This window comes from Hevea brasiliensis, chromosome 6, assembly GCF_030052815.1.
Source record: "Hevea brasiliensis isolate MT/VB/25A 57/8 chromosome 6, ASM3005281v1, whole genome shotgun sequence".
NCBI classification, from domain to species: Eukaryota; Viridiplantae; Streptophyta; class Magnoliopsida; order Malpighiales; family Euphorbiaceae; genus Hevea; species Hevea brasiliensis.
In genome coordinates this window covers 21,531,322-21,544,831 of record NC_079498.1, presented here as the reverse complement: position 1 = coordinate 21,544,831, position 13,510 = coordinate 21,531,322, and the positions used below count along the sequence as shown (strand labels likewise).

Sequence of the window (13,510 nt, the reverse complement as noted above, 5' to 3'; positions counted from 1 at the left end):
CAATATTCACCCTTATTCTTTCTAAGGTATCCACAAGCTCCATTAATTTTCCTGTAAGTGATCCAACATTCCAAGTACCAACCTTGATTCTCCTCCTATCCTATTCATTCCTAATTGATCTCCTTCTATAATATCTTATATTATTCTCTATGCCTACTTGTGTTTTGTTCTATTATCTGTTCTACTATCTGTCCTATGGACTAACTTCTTTACCCACACCCGTCTATGATGTGGGAACCCTTTCTCATTTAACAATACCAATAACACAAAACATAACAAAATCTTTTGCATCTGTTGACCAGGTGTTGAATGTCCAAATCTCACTTCACATTTCCATCTTTAGAATCTTCAGAATGATTTTCGAGTTTTCTTAGAATGAGATCGTTATTGTGCAATAAATGTGCTACTAATTCATTGGTCATGGCATCTGCAGAAAATCCCTTGCCAAGCATTTCATCAATAAGTTGTCTTGCCCTTGGTATATGCTTGTGTCTAAGAAACCCTTGAATAATGACATTATAATAGTAATCATCCAGTAAACATCCACCCTCTTCCATTTCTCTAAAAACCTTGTACGCTTCATTTGGTAACCCTTCTTTACAAAGTCCTTTTATCATTGCACAACATGTATAAACATCAGGCTGTAAACCATTTTCAAAAAGCCTACAAAATAGTTCCTTAGCATTGTTAATCTTTCCAGCTTTGCACATACCATCAATCAAAATGTTATATATCATGAGATCAGGCTCCAACAGACTTTTTTCCATTGCTTTAAATAGTGCGAGTGCCTCATCAAAGTCCCCCTGCTTGCACCAGCCATCGAGCAAAATGAGAAAGTTATTATATCTAACTATTGACTTTCAAAGCACAAGTTCTTGTAAACCTCTTGTGCAGTATGCAACCTCCCTGCTTGACACAAGCCCTTTATAATGCAACCTCCCTGCTTGACACAAGCCCTTTATAAGAGTGTTATATGTAACAGAGTTAGGAAACAAACCTTTTTTAGGCATTTCATCAAAAAGTTCCTTTGCTTCATCTATCTTTTTGCTATTGCAGCATCCATTGATCAAGATACTGTAGCTAGGAATATTAACTATCCCATCGGTTACATTCAAATCAAATACTTTTCTAGCTTCATCAATTTAGCTATGCTGACAATACGCATTCATCAACAAACCATATGTAACAACATTAGGCTCTATGCACATTTGAACCATCATATTGAAAAGACCTAGAACCTCTAAAACCATTCCTTCTTTACAAAGGGTATCAATCAATATACTAAATGAAATAACATTTAGAGACAAGTTTTGCTCCACCATTTTATTCAACAAAGCCAAAGCTTGATTCCATTTGCCTAAATTGAAAAGACCATGAATTAAGGAGTTATAAGCATCCACATTAGGCTCCACACCTCTTTGAATCATTATTTTCATTATACATTGAGCCTCTAAAACCATTCCTTTTTTACAAAGACTATCAATCAATACATTGAAGGTAATAACACCTGGTGATATGTTTTGCCCCATCATTTCATTCAACAAGGCCAAGGCCTGATTCCATTTGCCCAAATTGTAAAGACCATGAATTAAACAAGTATAAGTGACCACATTAGGCTCCACACCTCTTTGAATCATTATTTTGAATGTATTTTGAGCCTGTGAAACCATTCCTTCCTTACACAGATTGTCAATCAGTATAGTGAAGGTACAAGCATTTGGTGCAATGTTATGCACCACCATTTCATTCAATAAGGCCAAAGCTTGATTCCATTTGCCTATATTGCAAAGACCATGAATTACACAGGAATAAGTTATGACATTAGGTGAGATGCCTTTATTCCTCATTTGAGAGAAGAGGTCTAAAGCCTTAACAACTAGATTATCCTTGCAAAGGGCATCCATTATTGTAGTGTATGTCACCGCATTGGACTCACAACCTCTCTCAACCATTCCCTTGAACAACCCAATAGCCACATTTGTTTTACCAAATTTACACAGACCATTTATTAAAATAGTGTAAGTATGAACATCAAGTTGATAACCTTCCGCAACCAAATCACTGAAAAAGTCTATTGCTTGATTGATCTTACCCTCTTTACACAGCCCATTAACTAAGGTAGTAAATGTCACAATGGTGGGCTCTAATCCAAATTTGAGGATTTTCCTAAAAATAGAGAAGCCAAAATCCACAAGGTGTAAGTGGCAGAAGCAATTAATCAGGATACTAAGAGAATAAATATCATGTGAGATCCCAAGCAATTCAATTGTTTTGGATAAGGAAATGATAGTGTGATATTGTTTCATTTTCACAAGAGCAGATAAAAATCGACTAAATTGAACCCTAGAAGGTAGAGGATCCATGTGAATAACATGATTAAAGGAAGCTAAGGCATCATCAAGGTCGGTAAAAGAAGCAGATTGGAAATTAGAAGTGAAGAAATATGCATATTGAAGTGTGGAATGGAAAGTAGAAGAATGGAAAGAATTGGTAAACAGTAATAAAGTTGGAGATTGAATGGTACCAAATCTTAATCTCAATGCCCTTTGCAGTTGAAGGTGGAAGCTCCTCCACGCTGTCATTTTCATTGATCTCTACTCTCCTCCGCAATTTCTTTAGAGTTTTAGGGGGAGTTTGGTTCACCTGTTGGGTGCAGCTGATAGCTGATTAGACACCCAAACAGGTGAATTAGAGTATTTGGTAAGTTTAAAAAAATAAAGCTGATAGCTGATGGGTAGCTGATATGATACCCATTAGCTACAGTTTGTATCAGCTCTATTCTTAGAGCTGTTTCTTATCAGTTGATAGCTGATTTAATTTTATTTTTTATTTTGACCATATTATCCTTTTTTATTTAACTCGAAAATTAATATTATTAATACTTTTATATTTTTCATTTATAATTTTAACATTTTAATTAATACATTTTAACTTTGTTAAAATATTTTTTATTAATAACATAAAATATAAAATATTTATTTATATATAAAAACTTAAAATTAATTATAAGTTTTTTCTTTATCAACAATAATAATTACTTTATTATTTTATCTATATTTTTTAAATTATTTAATTATTTTTTAAAAAAATTTAATTATTTTCTTATTTCAATAATAAAATAAATAAAATAATATAATAGATTAGTAATTATATTTTTATTTTAATAATATAATAAATGATATAATATATTAATTTGATAATTGTATATTTGATTTAATAATAAAATAAATAATATAATATAATAAATTTATAATTTCATATTTATTTTAATAATAAAATAAATTATATAATATATACTCTTATTGGTCATTTCACATATCAATAGCAACAGCTAAATATAGTTTTACCAAACACGTAACATAAATCAGCTATCATCAGTTATCAGCTATCAGCTAACAGTAACAGCTATCAGCTAACAGTTATCGGCTGTATTTAACAGTTAAACCAAACATGCCCTTAGGTTAGTTCGGACAAAGAACTAACAAGACTTTGTTGATATATATATATATGGACGTTTTCTCCATTTTATCCACAACTAGAAATGAAATTACAAAATTACCATTGGCTTCAAACATGTTATATACCATGGTTGTATTGAGCAAAGCAGCCTTGGCAGTTTAATATAGTTCTTCTTTTTTCTTTTACAGATTGCTTATAACTGTTTGTCAACAGGCAAGAGTAAAACGATCATTTTAATGCGTTCTCCTCTGGACTGCTAATGCAAAGAATTGATACTTCATATTATCCTTCAGAGCAGAACTCAAGAGTTTTCCCAACTCCCATCAATTATTAATGCAAATGAGGAATGTGGATCCTTTTCCATAGTGAGAAACTAGCACTTGTTTATAGTATTATGTGCACATCTTCTGGAATCCCAATTTCTATACTTCTCAGCTTTTAGAAAGATTAAGGATTATCTCTGCCAATATCACTTCATTGGCCAATGCTAATGATGGGGTTATTTTCCAAATGGATGTAAAAACAAAAAAAAAATAATGTACAAAAATGGGATGACTTTTAACTTAATAATTAAAAGGGTAAAATTTTGCTAAGCTGAAACAAGCTTGCAGACGAGACGCTGGTTGTTCTAGCGTTTTGTAGATCAGACAAAAAGAGACTAACATAAGCAAAGTACCATAACCAAAAAAAAAAAAAAAGTACTAATGGAATGCTATTATAAGTAGTGTAAAAAAATAATTAAAAATAAAATATAATAATATAATTATAATAAAATATAAAAAAATATAACAATAATATAATCACATTATATAATATATAATAGTAAAAACAATAATATTATATAATATATAATAATAAAATATAATAAAATAATATATAAATTTCTAAATCCTGAGGTTTACTTTAGCCTACAACTCAATTAGTTGTTTTGCCTGACCTTTATGCAAATTATTTTTTATTTTAGTTTAATAATATAATTTAATATTTATTTTTTTATTTTATATTTTTAAAATCATAATAAAATTTTTTTAATATTAAAATTTTCAATTAATTATGTTAAATATAAATTAAATTTTAATAAAATTTTAAACATTATACCATTAACCCCGCTGCTAGATGATAAGTGACATGAATAAAAATAGGCATTCCCATGGACAATTCTACTTTTATTACCTTATTTTTTTGTGTAAATGTATTTTTTTTTTAAATCTAACACCAATAATTATTAAAAGAAAATTATTAAATTAAATATTTTCTAATACTAATAATTAAATTTGTAGTTAAAAACGATAAGTTAAAATGATACTTTAAACTCAATTAGGTCTTATATAATAAATTAATTTTATTTTTAAAATTAAATTTTAAATATTTTATATTTTTAAATTTAAGATATTTTATATTTTCAAATAAAATTTATTTTTTTTAATTATGTCAAGTGCTAATTATTGGTGAAATACTTGTCAAAATTTGATTTGGAATATTTAGCTTTCAAATATATATGTTTATAAAAAAAAAGTAAGTTAAAATGAAATTTTAAACTCAATCAGGCATTATCTAATAATGATTTTATATTTTAAATAAAATTATTATTTTTTTTAATTATACCTGGTTGGAGTCATTATCATTTATGTTCATTTGAGCATGAAGCAATTTATCAACTTTATTTGAATGAATCCAAGATAAAATATGAACACTATTACATAAAAAAGTGAAACCAACTATGTCTCACTATAATTTGGAATACATATTTCACCATAATTTGAGGGTTTCTATAAAGAAAAATCAATCAAAAAATTATTCATATTTCAAAGAGTCCAATGTGATTAATCCTAATAAGTTAGACTTTACAGCCTAAAAATTCTTCAATACAAGAGAGGCACATATGCACCCTAAAGTTTAATAATAATAATAATAATAACAATAAGATGGGGAGAAAAATAATTGAACACCTAAATTTTAAAGGGGTGATGTAACTATTTGAAAAAAAAAAGACGATAAGACAGCTATAGACTGTCTTGTTCAAATTTAAAATTATATTACTTATTGAATATTCTCAATCATAAGTTTTCTCACAATCATCAACCACTTCAAACAACTTTGCTTGACTTGGAGCTCCTCCTAGTAGCCCGTGTGAACTGAAAATGCTTGCATTTGATTCTATTCCTAAATTAGAAGAGCTTTCTACATGTTCTATAAGATTCTCAGTCCGAACAAATGTAGCTGATGCATTTAAAGATGATTCAGAATTTAGGGCACTCCACTAATTAATTGAAGTGGCAATAAGTGCTTATTTCCCTTTCATGCAGAAGTCTAAACACCCTGATGATCATTAAAGAAATAAATGGTAAATTAAATGGTTATATATAATCTTTTTTTGAGATTATTCAAAATAAAAATATAATTTAAAATTTGTAGTTTATCCATTATTTTATTATATTTTATTTTATATATTATATTTTATTATTATTATTATTATATTATAATAATATATATTATATCATAATTATATATTATTGTATTATAATTATATTATATTTTATTATTATTTATTTTTAATTAATTAATTTTTTTTTTGTGCAGCATGCCATTGTTTATGGCAAATGGATGCTACATTGAGTAGCGTCCTATCTATAAACTAGCCAGCTCAACAAAATTTAACCTCATTTGGTAATTGAGTTGAAACTCACCCTCTTTTTGTATATTATTTTTCCTGCTACACCCATTTGGAAAAAAGCACGATGATGGGTATTTATCTCTGTTTTGGTGTTCATGTGATTAGGGGTGGCCACGGTCCGGTTTTGAACCGGAGGTCAAAATCAGACCGAAACCGATCAAAACCGGAATCGGCTTCGAACTAGATCGAAACCGTCATTCTACGATTTGGTTCAGGTTCATATTTTTTAGAAACCGTGAACCGGCGGTTCCAAACAGGATTGAATTGACGATTTCGAACAGAACCAAACCGGCGATTTAAATACAAAAAAATTCAATAAATACCTCACTCCACTCCTAATTCATTCATTTATATATATATATATATATATATATATCATTAATTCTCTGCACAATTATTCTCTACACTGTCTTTAATTCTTAATACTCTTTCAATTTCTCTCAAATTTTCTAAATAATTATTTTCTACACTCCTTTTAATTCTCAGTACTTTCACAATTCCCCTACTTTATTATTTTATATGCTTACTAAAATTTTTAATACTATCTCAATTACTCTATTATTATTTTATATCTTCAATAAAATTTTCAATACCCTCTATTTTGATTTTTTTTTCTTTTATATTTTTTAATTATCAATTATCATATAATTTTTTAAAAAAGGAGCAAGTAATACTCAATTCAACTCAACTCAACTAAGTTTTTATCCCAAAAATTTATTGGGGTTGGCTATATGGATTTTCTTTCTCTATTCTAAACGATTTTGGGTTAAATTCTCGGAAATATGTAATGCTTCTAGGTCATGTTGTACTATTCTCCTCCAAGTTAGTTTAGGTCTACCTATTCTTTTCTTTCTATCCTCTAACCCAATGTGCTCTACTTATCTAACTGGAGCTTTCCTATGTCTACGATTTATATGACCAAACCACCTCAATCTCCATTCTCTCAACTTATAACTGAAAATTTTGATTCCTCTAAATCCTAAAGGGATACATAGGCAAAATTAAGTCCATGCACCTTTTTCTAATTTTTTTTTTAAATTAATTTTATCTCTAGTTTTTTAATAAGTTCAAGTATTTGCTTATTAAATTTTTCTTAAAAATAAGTTATTTTTATTCTTTTTTTTCTTATTTTATTTTGATTGAAAGATTTCTAAGAAAAATTAAAATATTTTTACAAATATAACTTAAATTCTAAATCAATAAAAATTTACTCTAATTTTTTCCTTTAAGTCGCTCTTAAACCTCCCCTAAATAGCTTTCAAACCGTCCTCCAAACCGTCTTGAACTGTCATTTTTCGAACTGTCCTTTAAACTGTTTTAAACCGGGACTCGAACCGAAACCGACGGTTCAGGAATCATCTTCCAAACCGTCCCATGATGGTTTGGTTCAGGTTCATGATTTCATTGAACCTGAACCGGCGGTTCCTGAACTGTGGCCACCCCTACATGGGATAGCCACCACACCCTACCCTCATCTATAATCATTGATTAGGGAAAAGCTAAGAGTAGACCAGTAGTCATTTCAATCGTGCAACAAATCTGGCATGAGGCCAGTTGCCTCTCTTAATGTAATAGTTTATGGCTAATTGATTGTACTTGAAACTATAGAACAACTCACTAAGATATTTGATTTTATTATAAATTCAACCATGAAAAGAAGATAAGAAGAAAAAATGTGCTACAAAAGATAATTACTTTATATGAACAGAAACTGCTGGCCAAGTGGATAATGGCAACAGAGTTCCTTGCAGCCAAAAGCGCCTACAAAGGACAAAAAATCCACATAACTTTGAGCTATACAGAGTTAAAAGTAGGAGAAACAAAATGTCTTATAGATGCTTCCTTCACTTCGGATCTATCAAAATTGAGTAAATAGCTAATAGGTTATGCACTAGTATTGTGTCAAATATATGAGTCAAATGGCCAACAGATTATGCAGGAGATAGTTGTGTATGCAGTCAAAATTTATGTAGAATTATTCAAAATATTCAATCTATTTAGTCCCTAACATTTTAAAAATCAAACCTATTCAGTCCCTTACATTTTTAAAGCACTACTAAAACGTCTCTCACATTTGATAAATATGAACTATTTCGTCCCTCTGCTTTCAGTTGACATAGAAACAGAGGATGCAAATTTTGTCAAAATTATTTGCGAAATTAACAAGGCTCAAAAACATAGCATTCAAATTTCAACTACATCTTTCACTTTTCATTCAAAATACAAACTACAAGAGATATCTCATTTTAAGTCCATCAACCAGTAGCAAAAACGACCCAATTTTTCCATCCATTGCCAACCATTTTCACCTATTTTTCTGCTTGCTTTTCATTCCGAGAAAAACAAAAACAAAGATCAAAATGAACACATTTTTCTTCAAGTATCCCATAATGAATTCAATCTATTTAAGCTTTCTCTCCATTAATTTGTCCTCTTCTTTTAGCTTCATAACCTTTTCCTTTAGCTCATTCACAAACCTCAATTCCACTATCTGCCTTGCTTCAGAGTTTAGGCTTTCTGCAAAAGAAGTGGCAGTGAATGATGGAGCACTTTCACACTATCCTCGAAAGGTTCCACACTTATTCTCCCTACAATAGTAATATGACCAATTATGGCTTCTTGCAGATTCAGATATTCTACCCCAACCCTTTTCCCACATCTACAATTTACATTCTTCAAGCTTGCATCCAGGGGCAGAGCTAGGAAATTTTCTTTTGGGGGCATTCATAATACATTAATAAAATATTCAAACCATTGCAGGTGCGCACACACATACATAATAGAGTATATATAGTAAATAAAAATAATACAAAAGATCAAACTATAAAGATTTTTTACTGTTTAAAAATATTATAACAAAATCTCTATAATAAATATAAGTATTAAAAAAGTTATAGTTTTGATCATTATATAACTTCATAATATAAATTATATTGTTTTAAAAAATATCAGCATCAAAGTATTATATTAAATTCTTACATAAGATTCAAAGTAAAAAAATAAATATAATTTCTAAATAACTAGTTATGTGGCATAATGCATAAAATTAAAAAAAAAATATTTATTAAAATTAAACTGATATGAAAGAATTAAATATTAATAAAATAATAAATTAAATATATCAAATAAAAGTAAATATATATTTAAGTTGATAAAACCAACATCTATCTAATATTTGAGATCAATAATTTTATCTACTTGTACATATCTAAATAAAATATTTTTTTAATTTAATGAAATAAAAGAGAGAAAGCAAAATGAAAGGGAAGATAATACATATATATACCCATAAATGAGAGGGAGAGCAAAAATAAAAATAGAAAAATTCCATCTGATTTTAGATGGTGTGACGACAAAAAAAAAACTTGTATTTAATTTTCAAATACCAACTGCCAATCAAGTTTTAATTTGTAAATATAGAAGTTTGATTAATTAACTTTTAATTAATTCTCGTACTTTTTCTATGACAGCCAAATAATTTTATTACTTCAATTTAAATCATAATATATGTATATATCTATCTATATATATATATTACAAGAGACTAATAGAAATTACAGGGAACCAATTAAAAAAAATAAAAATTTATAACACCAATTAAATATTTTTTTTACAAATATTTAGAGAGATTAATAAAAATTTTTGAGACTAATTAATAAAAAAATAAAATTTTATCTTACTACTAAAATATTTTTAAAAACGTTTAGGGTCAAAGACTTTATAACATAATATTTATTAGTTTTGGAGGGGGGCAATAAAGATAATTAAAATTATTAATTGTATTAACACATGTTAAAAAAAATTGATGAAAAGTTTGGGGAGTCAGGGCCACCCCTAGCCCCCCTCCCTTCGCCACTGCTCTGACATTCCTATTGTACCACTGGATTGATCCATAGAGATTTTTTGAAAAAAAAAGGAACAAACGAAAACAGAGAAAATAAGGATAGATAGATGCGGGAAAGAGGGAGAACAGAAGCAGAGGCAAGAAATAATGGTGCATTTGCGGGAAAGAGGGAAAGAAGGAGTCGTGGATCTTTAACCCTTCTTGGTGAGGTAAGGTTTTTCAAAGTAATATAAGGTATGGTACTTGAAAATAAATTAAAGTTTCTTAATATTATTTTATTTGAGTGAAAGGTATAGAGGATATTTGATTTGATTTATAAGCCAGTTAAAATTATTTATATGTAAAAAGTTATAAGTAGATTAATGTTTAATTTGGCTTATAAGTTGAAAAAAATATTTAAAATAAATAATAAATCATAAATAAGGTAAATCATAAGTAAGAATACATTACTCATGACTTATCAAATTATAAGTAAGACTACCTTACTTATGAGTTATCTACTATTTTAAAATTATTATTTAATCAAGTAAAATACTATATTATCTTTATAATTTTTAAAAATTATCAATATTATCCTCATTTTAATAATTACAACACTTAATTACATATCATTTTCTATAATTTTAATAAATTATATATTTTTAAGCACCTTTTAAAAAAGTACTTAAACTATTTAAAAATTATTTTTATTTAATTTTACTAAATAATTAATTATTTATTTTTAATTTAAGTCATAAATTAAAAAAATATATTTTAAGGCAAAAGTTAAAAGTAAATAGTAATACCAAACACCTCTAAACAATGGTTTAATAACTTAATATTTTTTGGAAGAAAGATATGGGAAGGTAAGGTAAAGTATGAGATTACAAAAATATCATTATTTTGTAAGGAAATAAATATTGATATTTAATTTAATCATATTTATTTTTTAATAAATGTGATTTTTCAAATAAAATTAAAGAAAAAACTAAATACAAAAAAAAAATATGAAAAAAAATTCATTCTATTTTTTCAAATAAAATTTAAGAATAAATATAGGAAAATTAGTATAATCTAACAAATGCAATAACCCAACAAGTTGAAAACTAACATATATTAAAAAAAAAAAAATTAAATGATATCAATCTTTGATCCTTTGAACATGCCAACATTAGCACTATTGGAGGATAACATTATGTGAAATATTTAATTTAAAAAAATAAAGAGGATAATATAGGAAATATAAAATTACTATTTGTTAAAATCTCCGAAACTCACCAATTTGGTGAGTTGAAAAAGTGAAGGTTTTGGAGGTTTTAAAAACCCCCAAAAGTCCTCAAAAATCTTTCCTTATTAAAATAAACTAAAACCCCCAAAAGTCCTCAAAAACCTTTCCTTATTAAAATAAACTTTCTCCTAAATAAGTCAACGAACTATAATTACCTTCAAAACCCATACATTACCTTCAAAACCTCCTCCTAGACATAGTGTAAGGAGAATTATGGGTTTTTTTGGAATTTGAAACTATTCTCTTTCTTTTGATCAAGGCCACCTCCCTTTGACTAACTGAATCTATCTGAAAAGGATAACAGAAGGACTAAATAGATATATTTTGACTAAGTAGGGGACACTTTAATTGGGTTTAAGAATTTTAGGGACTAATTAATTAATTTTAATAAAAACCTCAAATTAATTTACCTTAAAAATGTATTACAGTGATCATAACTAACTTGCCACACCATTAGGCCCTTCCACCTCCAATTGAATGGGCACACCATTATAGCCTCTAAATGTCTAGCAAATAAGCACAAATGTTATGCACCTTTATGATAGATTAGAACAGATTAGCTTACCTAACTCTAGCCTTCATATACCATGTCACGACTATCACGTATATTAGATTGATAGTATCTAAACACATCGCAAGTACAAAGCTAAAACTAAAAGCAAAGGAAATACTAAGATAAGAAGGATACTATATGCTCCACAGGTGAAAGTCCTATATACACACTAGACAAATACAAACCTAAGCTTTGATATCAACTTTGTCACCATCCAAACTAAGGTTTGCAGCTAGTGCTATTACTTGAGTTGTTATAAGGCTCCCAAAGCTCATAGCAAACCTAAATTTGACAAATCACCTATATTTTACAAATAGTGATTATAGCATACAATATTTATACATAAGTGGGGGATAGACTTAGCCTTAACTGTTTCACATGTACCATATAACCGAAAGGGAGCCCAACTCAACCCTCAAATCCAAATACAACATCCTCAAATAGGGAGCTCTACTTGACCCTTGCCATTAAACATAAAGTATATAGAACACACACACACACACATGTACATTTATGGACAAGTATTAAATTTAATATACAATATATAATTCTACAAATTTTGAACTTTATAAAGCTAATTAAGAATTTTAAATAATTAATTTAATATAAATAAAAAACTAAAGCAATTTGGATCTGAGCCTAGATCCATTGCTTTTATTTGTATAAATAAAAGAATTTTGCATAAAAATTATTATTGTCCAAAATGTTTGAAAAGCCAACTACATAACTGCATGGGTAGTTATGTGTAAAAAAGGATATTATGCTATAGGCACTATATTTTGGGCCGATCTCAAGTCACGATTCACATTTCAGCCGTTCTCCCTCATAAGCATTTTACCCGATCTCTACCATTTACTTGACCTCAAGTCATTCTCTCCGAATCTGTCGTAACTTATTTTTAGATGAATAGTAAATCCAGTGACTATCCGGTCTCATGAACAAATTAAGTATTTTTCGATCCCTATGTTATCGAAACCCCAGAATTTGCATTATGTTCTCCGATCCCCCACCCCAAACTTCAAGTAATTCCAAGCAGTTTCAGGATCAGGTATCGCTCGCATTATTCAAATTAATATCTTATCCGATCTATAAGTGATCCTAAACCTAGCAAAATTGGACCTAGACCTAGTCTCAAATCATTTTCAAAAGTTTTCTTATCTATTGTGCTTATTGTTTACCGAGCTCTTTTTGGACTTATCCAATTAATTGGGAATTAACATTCATTTGTTCTTAGTTTGGTATTTTTCTGATCTCATCAAGAACCGATCATTGAAGATATTAAAATTCATTCCAAGGAAAAATTATACAAAGTTATTCGGCAGGAGGGTCTTCCCTAACCTACTCTTCAGCTACATTTTCGCTCTCAACATTCCCTCTCTCCTCTCTCTCAGGCTCTTCCTCGCTCTCATCCTCAGCTCTCGGGACAAGGTTCTCCATCCAGGAGAAGTCTTCTTCAGGATAGCGCTTCACGAGTTCGGCCAAAAGATTGCCATGGGCATTCACATAGGCACCGGCCTCCCTCGCTAGGGCCTCTTCCTCCTTCGCTTTGATCTTTTTGGTAAATGAAGTGAGATCGGCAGATCGGCAGGCCCGGGGTGTCTTTAGGTTCCTGCTCCAGTTCGGCTATCATTTCCTCATAAGACTTCGCTCGATCTTCTATCTTAGCAATGTGATCGTTGGCAGTTGAGAGTTGGGCTTTGGCGGCTGCCACGT

At 29.1% G+C, this 13,510-nt stretch overlaps 1 pseudogene; it reads right to left on the bottom strand.

Annotated features, from left to right (window-relative positions):
- Positions 1-320: 320 nt before the first annotated feature.
- On the bottom strand, positions 321-13,234 carry LOC110673935 (pentatricopeptide repeat-containing protein At1g63330-like; annotated as a pseudogene).
- Between the last annotated feature and the right edge of the window lie 276 nt (positions 13,235-13,510).